This window comes from Macrosteles quadrilineatus, unplaced genomic scaffold, assembly GCF_028750875.1.
Source record: "Macrosteles quadrilineatus isolate MER2022 unplaced genomic scaffold, UCM_ALF_1.0 Scaffold_4__1_contigs__length_99947679, whole genome shotgun sequence".
NCBI classification, from domain to species: Eukaryota; Metazoa; Arthropoda; class Insecta; order Hemiptera; family Cicadellidae; genus Macrosteles; species Macrosteles quadrilineatus.
In genome coordinates this window covers 47,470,097-47,478,121 of record NW_026542597.1, presented here as the reverse complement: position 1 = coordinate 47,478,121, position 8,025 = coordinate 47,470,097, and the positions used below count along the sequence as shown (strand labels likewise).

Here is an 8,025-nt window from a genome sequence, read left to right as displayed (position 1 = left end):
TAATTTGAATTGCTTAGTTGGTTGTTTAGTTCCTAAACACTGATATCAACTATTAGATCATTATCGATCATAATAAAAGACAGTACTGGGATTTGGAACTAACTGACAAAGCTTGTACATTGATTGCTTCATGTCACACCTTACTATCTTGCCTTGGGTCTTGGAACACTTTCACTCACAACTTGAACTACTACGTGTAGGCTGTTTACGCAGATATCTCACAGATATGACGGCCGCTTGGTCTAGGGGTATGATTCCTGCTTTGGGTGCAGGAGGTCCCGGGTTCAAATCCCGGAGCGGCCCGCAACTTTTTTAAGTGCTGTATATTTATATACGAGTATTTATAAAATTGCTCTAAACTGCTGCCCAAGCTAATTTATAGTTGTCTGCTCTTCGGAACAGTTCTTGGCCAGGGCTGATAGAAGGTTTGCATCATTGTGGAAGGTGTTGCCGTTATGGCCAAGTTTATGTCATAGCATGGCTAGCAACAGTAAATTGAGAGAGACCATTTAGTTGCGAACTAGATCAAGATCTGAACGAATTATGCCAAATAGTCTAATTTTATACCCCTTAATCTGACCTGCATAAAGGAGACAAGAAGTGCAAATCAAGAGAAAAAATGTTATTTTTCAAATTAAAAGTTGTGTCCTTCTCTTTCTATATTCTAAATTATAGCAAACAAATTATTATGTCAAAAAACTGGTCAGCCTGTCTTCTATACAGAATATTCAAAGTAAGTTTTATAGATTTCATTATGCATTAACCGATTACAACCTAATAATTTTGAAAATTAGATGAATAAAATAAATGTTATGTAAACCATTGTGAAAGAGGGTTTTTAGTTTAGTATAGAATGGATGTAGTTGGGTATTTTATTTGTGTATGTTAGGAATTAAATGTATTTTGTTTCACTTTATTTTCAAACACATGTTAAAACATTGAGGTGGTCCAGCCAAAAAGACAGTCGTAGAACATTGTTGAAATTAAGTGTATGATAATTTTACAAGAGGAATGTTTATTTAAAAATAAAGCACTTTATTCATTCATTCATAAAGGAGACACCGTCACAGTCAGAGGTAAGTTAACTTCCCATGAACTTTCCCCCATTAACTTTAAAATTTAAATATTAGTATATTACATCACTAGTCGCCATATTGCAAACATTTATAACACCATTATTACCTAAGTTAAAAAACGAAAATGCATGTGAATATATCCTTTTAAAACTACTTTCAACTTGTCTGAATCAAAAGATAGCTTTATAAAAATTAGGTTTAAATAGAAATAAATTACGATCGACTTAATGTAAAACTAATATTTCGAATTTATTTATCTGGATAGAGATCAGCAAGTTGATTTGATAATAGATCAAGCAATTTATCCAGTATAAGTACTACCTTAGCGGAGGAGGAGTGGGCTGATAAAACAGTGTTGATGTGTTTCATGGCCTTGGCATGGACGGCATCCATAAGTCGGGGTAAGTGTCTGAGATTAGACAAGTTTACTAACAGAGTAAGAGTTTTGTTAAGATATGTGTTTTATATTGTATTAATGATACAAAAAGAATAAAATATCAAAACCTTTTTCTTAAGAGAATGATCTTGCTTGTGTCCAAATAAAAAGATCCCAAAACTACATCTGCCCTTAGTGGCGAAAAGAATATTTGTTAGTAGTTGGACACTCGCACCTCTGATCTTCCAGATATGTCAGCTGCTTCAATGAACCGATTAAAAAAAAAATGTTCAGTAATCATAATCATAAACATTTTTCATTCACTTAGATTTCAATTACGTCAAGTTTAGGTGTGATCAGTAAATTATCGCTCCAGAACTGAGGAAACGTTCTCGCATTCAAAACACCCACATTTAAGGAAGACTTGGAGTTAATTAAATGCTTGAGTTGAAGAATTCCTGGATATACACTTGTAGAAGGCATTTTGTATAGCGGTTATGGCGTGTTAATATCTTTGACAGGGCTGTAGCTAATTTATATATTTTTTCATTGCCATCTATATATTCATAGGCAAGCATGATTCTTTAAAACATTTATTCTCAGCTCGTATACATAGGAGGGAAAATCTACTCATATTGTTAGAAAGATATTTTTCTGTAGATGTACAGAATCCCTTTATTATTTAAAATAGGCTAAAAAATAAGCACAAAAAATGAATTTAAAATAAAAATAAAATTACATGAGCCTTATGGGTTGCCATGCTGGTGACGAAATATAAACAGAAAATCAAAAGAAATGGAAGAAATTCCAATCACATGTTTTTTAATTAGTGTGGGGTAAAAATAGAGAAGTATGTACATTAGTGTACATGACATAATTTTGGTCGAGTTTTCAACCACTGGACAACCTCTAGTAGTAATGAATATAAACCAACGAATATAAAAAAGCTACATACACTTCTACCTTTTGGCAAAACCTGGTAACGTTGATGATTGGTAACAACGTCAAATGGTACGTAAGAAGATTCAACTTCGTGAGTTTTGTTTGTTATTGTAGTTGATATTTATTAAGAGAGCAACATATATAGTATATACGAGTGGTGCAGTGGGATGAGGGGACTTGGGGCTTAAATTAAGTTTTATTCGGTTTAAATGGGAGAGGTGGTACAAACACTGTAATTTTAGACACGAATGATTAGTTTGGTATGTCTGAATGTGACCTCTGGCTTTAACTATACTAAATTTGTCAAATGCCTTTCACTTTATATCATATTCAACTATGAGAGGACAAGAAAACTTCATAAAGTTTACAGAATGTTAATTTACAACTCCTACAATGTGCTTTGTAATCCAGAGTGTGTGGTGGTGATTAGATTCTAGGGAATTCAGTTGAAATTATATTTGGAAACAACACTCTAGCCAGACAGGTTAATTTATGTAAATGACATTTTATCTCAACAAATGTGGTACAACTTTCTAATGAAATCCTTTGATATCCTTACATATCCTTACAGTATCCTTACAGTATCCTTTAATATTAAGTAAGCTTTAATAATACAATATTCCCTTTGCAATCTATTTTGAGATTCGTTCCAAATTACCTCACATAAACATCTTATATTTTGAACCTAAAATGTCATTAGGAGGAAACAATATTTTATGTAATATTGTAAATGCATTTTAACAACACCACGAAAAACTAATAAAGAAGAAAAAAACTGAACAGTTTTAGCAAGGCAGTTATAAAATACTCCCGTCGTGTCAAACCTGCAGACTAAGCGAATTGCCATTTGTCCGATTGGATTTTGAATAAAACATTTCCTTAAGCTTGTCCGAGTTATTCGCTATCCAAACGAGTACTTAGGTTTGCTGCTACAAGGAAAGAAAAGTGTTTTTATGAAAAATATTAATTGTGTTTTGTGAAACAAATAATAGTCTCATGTAATCAAAATATACCCATAAATAAGTAAACTAGAACAGTTAACTTTTTTGCCAAAAAAATAACTTAAGAAAGATTTTAAATGTGCAGTTATTTTATTTTTTTATTGTAATGTGTCCAGATAACCCTGAAAAATAAAAGGAATATCTGATTTTCAATAAACTGGACAAATTAATTCACCAATTGCTAGATCAGCGCAATCTGTTAGTGGCTCAACATCAACTACGACGAATTTAATAATAATAATAATAATAATAATAAAATAAAAAAAAAACTGGTGACAACTTTAACATGGAGATGGAATGTAAAGGTACAGGCTTCTCTATTTTCACCCACGCTTAAATAAAACATGTGATTGTAATTTCTTCCATTTGTTTTGAATTTTTTTTTATATTTTGTTGTTATTTCCTTGCTAACATGGCAATCCACAAAGCCCATTTTTTTTTAATTTCAAATCAATTTTTTGTGCTTATATTTGAGCCTATTTTAATTTTTAAAGGGATTCTGCACTTCTACCGGAAAATATCTTTCTAACGGTATGCGTAGATTTTCCCTACGATGCACACGAGCTGAGAAAAAGGTTTTAAAGAAACGTGCTTGCCTATTAATATATAGATAGATGAGCAATAATATTATTTTTATGGCAACAAAAATATTAAATGTGTTCAATCAACTCACTCCTGAAAAGCAAATGGAAGGTTGTGAATAATTCATAATGCTAAAATCAGACGCGCCTTCGTCAGGAGAATTTTATTCTAACCTCTATATTATGTATTTTTTAAAGAAGGGTTGTAGTTTTAATTCCCTTCAGGAAATGTTTCGTTTGTTTGAATCAATGACTAAACCGGAAAACATTTTAATACCTCTATTTATAAACTGATATAATATGATCTGAGGATTATATGAATATTTATAATATAATGAGTGTTACAAGTTACGATCTTAACAGTACAGCTATTACATCCACCAATTAATTATTTGGTTACTAATTATTAAAAATTGAAATTAATTCAAACATATTTAAATGTCAAAACTGTTTCGCCGAGTTTTATTTTTATTTTTCCTACATTTAAAACGTCTTTTTATTGCAAAGGGTTCAAGAATAAAGCTCTAAAAGGTAAAATCTAAGGACATGGCTATTCAAAATTATAATTGCATATCTCACAAGTTCACCAATACATATTTATCTATCAGTGTGTGGAGATTTGAGTTTAAGTGAATTTTCGGTTTATTGCTACCAGAAAACAACAATGAATAATAAATAATGACGTCACAAAGAGGTTTGCTTTTTACCATGATTTTACCGAAGAGATTCTCCAAATGAATGTTTAAACGCTGGTTTAAACTGTGTTGCGTGGTCGGAAGTAATCTCTTTTCAGATTAGAAACTAAACTCCTTCAGATGACGCCTGTTTGAAAAAAAAAAACACAGCACATTTCTACAGGATAATAAATGGGCTGGTTAGTAGATTTCATGCCCATGGATTATCCGGGTGAATATAAAATACCCCCGGCGCAGCAAACCTGCCGTCTAAACGAATTTCTATTTGCCTGAAATAATTTTACTTGAACATAATTTACTTTTAAAATAAATTTAACAACCATGAGCTAAACTAAGCTAAACAAATAAGCAGACGTCATGCTAGTACAGCAAGTCTATCGAAGAGTGAACATATTGTATCCCCAAGGGAAATATTGGGCAATAAACAACAAGCAATAAGATTGAATCATATACATAATGTGCGATTAAAGTAAGTAAACTCAATTCTTTTATTTGGAACGAATTGAATACCCAATTTATACAAATTGTTTCTCGATCCAATAGTCTGTCTTCTTTTTTATACTAAAATACTTAGTTTTTTAACAAAACAGCCTGGGTAATCCGTGTACGCTTGGAATTAGGTTGGCAACACTTAAATATAATATTACTATGATCAGCTGATTGACTATTATAACTACGATTTAACCTGTCATTTCGTGTTTATAGTTAATTTTATATTTTCGTTCAACGATTGGTTTGAACATAGCCTAAAGTGTAGTATTTGAAAAATGAATTATTATAAGTGGGCCTTTAACATTTAAAAAAATAATGAACTCGGTGAACATGATTGTGAATATAATGGTAGACCAGAAATAGCAGTAACTGAAAACATGTTTCATCAAACCTGTTACCTGAAAAATCAAGAAAGAAGTATGAACGAGCATACGAACTATTTTCCTCTTGGCACGTAAGTAAGAAAGTTACAAAACTGTCAGAAAATGTGTTATTGGCATATTTTGAAGAACAATCTCTCGTAAACATTGCTCTCGTGCAAACAACTATTTAAGTGTTATAAGACGTTTCTTTTATTTACTTTCCGTTATGTTGGTAAACCATAATAAATTAATATAACACCTAGGAAACTCTACGTAACTAAAACGCACGTATTTTCAAATAGTCTTTAGCTGAATCGTATAAGGGTAATGCAGTTTTAATCTTGTAATAAGTTCGATCAATCAATGCATATTTAACGAGATCGAATACACCCACCTTACCTCGCACGATCATTCAGGTATAAAGGTAAACTCAATATTAAGAATAACGGTAATCATTAGACAACGATTTTAATAGTAGCTTTCAATACCGAAGCAAAGTGTGTAAAAGCAGTATACGTTTCCTTGGTTGCATTATAATCGTCAACAACAATCACACATAAGTTTTAAACGACAAATAAATAATAATACCAACAGAAACCTACTATCCTTATACTATAACTTTGATTCATCATAAAAGGTAAGTAACTTTCTAACATCAAAAACCCTGGTATTTCATTTGGAAATAATATGTAAATGGTTGGGCACATCGCAACATTTTTTATTGAGGCATATTGAAATTTGCATTTATAACTAAATTTAATGATACATGGAGAGCCACGAAAGATAAATGAATATCAGAATCTCCAAACGTTCTCAATTGCTTGTTTTTAAATTGTTAGAAAATGAGACGGTTCAAAAGACTAGTATAAAATGAAACGTCGCAAAATGGTCATATTTTTGAAAGTTCATGAATAGAAATTTAAAAGAAATTCCACTAACATGCTCGACACTTCTTGCGTCAGGTTCCGTCTTAAAAAACTTTTAAAACGGTATATGAAAATTACTTGTAACTAATACACTACAATATTAATAAAATGTACTCAATAAGGTGGACATTTCTTGTTAAAAACAAGCATTCAATTTTTTTCGTTGGAGTTTAACCTAAACTATACTTGACACAATCATGTCAACATTTAATAGCTTAAAGACAAAGACTGACAAAAGGCGATGCGAGCTGGTAATGCCGACACAAAAATAATACTGTTTAACCTGGTTAAAGAGTAATTTTCATTTTATAGGCTATTGCAGATTATTCTACGTTAACATAATACTTGTGGTGATTCTAAAGTATCCAAATAGCAAATCACAAATCAAATCCGATTTACACTTAAAGTTAAGGAGGAAATAACAACGTTAATGTTTCCGACCAAGATAAAAATATACATATTTTGGACAAAACCGACCTCGGATGACAGGGGCTCGGATAATAGTGTGTTCTGTACGAGGAAAAATCCATGACTGTAACGAACTAATCACATATTTTAACGAAATATGATGTCAAAAATAAATAATGCATTATTAAGTTGTTGTGTAAAAAAAACAAATTATGAACGAACTGATTGTCCCTTTAACATTTAAAAGGAGATATTTTCCAATAAAAAACAAACGAAAGGACAGAGTCTTAAGTGTTTATTAATTACGAAATGTGAAATATTTTCAACATTAAAAGTACAATGTATAATGAATCCAGCTAGAACGTCGTTTCGTTTTATGTCATAGCCTTAAGCTATTGGAAATTTTGGCTTATATCCTTGTAGTCTGTCGTATAAACCTTTGATATATTTCTTTGTCGATTGTAATTTGTGTTAATTTTAAATTACAGTCAAGACAAAAATTTTCCAGTTTGTACACTGAAAAGTTAGTATAGTATCTAAAAGGATAACTTAATATATATATTTAACCTGTGGAATATTATTGTATATTATTTTTAAATATTCAATACTATTTCCCCATATTTTTAATCCTTTCTAATAATAATTAAACTTATTTTTTTAAGTTCATTATGCTATTCATTGTCACAAATTATCTAAGTGATAAACAATTTGTTCAACAAGTTACTTTTTATTTTAAAAAGGTCATGTCGTTTAATTGTTTTAGATGACAATTTTTGATTTTTCATAATTTTGCTGAATGTTATTTGTTGAGCTGGAGATCGAGGTAACTCTTTTCTAGAATTTAAAGTAATTTGACCGAAGTGCCATTCATATAGTTAATTCTGAAATCCTATATTTGGTTGTAGCTTATTCAGATAAATTTAATCACGAAATGACATAAGCATTAACCTCAACTTGCATACTCAAGTAAGATAATTACAAGTTAAGTAATTAAGTAATTTAATCATCAAAATTCCACAGTTCACTTACAACTACTTGTGAGTAGTAACCTCAATTGAATATTCCGCGTCCCTTAACTGTAGTGGCGAAGTTACTTGTGTTTAGGAACATGAATATTGAATATCCGTGATTTTTCGTAGCTTCTCCTGAGCTCATTAACCGTGCCA

General features: G+C 31.0%; 1 non-coding gene across 1 annotated transcript; it reads left to right on the top strand.

Annotated features, from left to right (window-relative positions):
- The first annotated feature begins 231 nt into the window (after positions 1-231).
- Trnap-ugg (transfer RNA proline (anticodon UGG)) lies at positions 232-303 on the top strand. The gene has a single exon. It is a non-coding gene; the product is annotated as a tRNA-Pro (tRNA).
- The last annotated feature ends 7,722 nt before the right edge of the window (positions 304-8,025 follow it).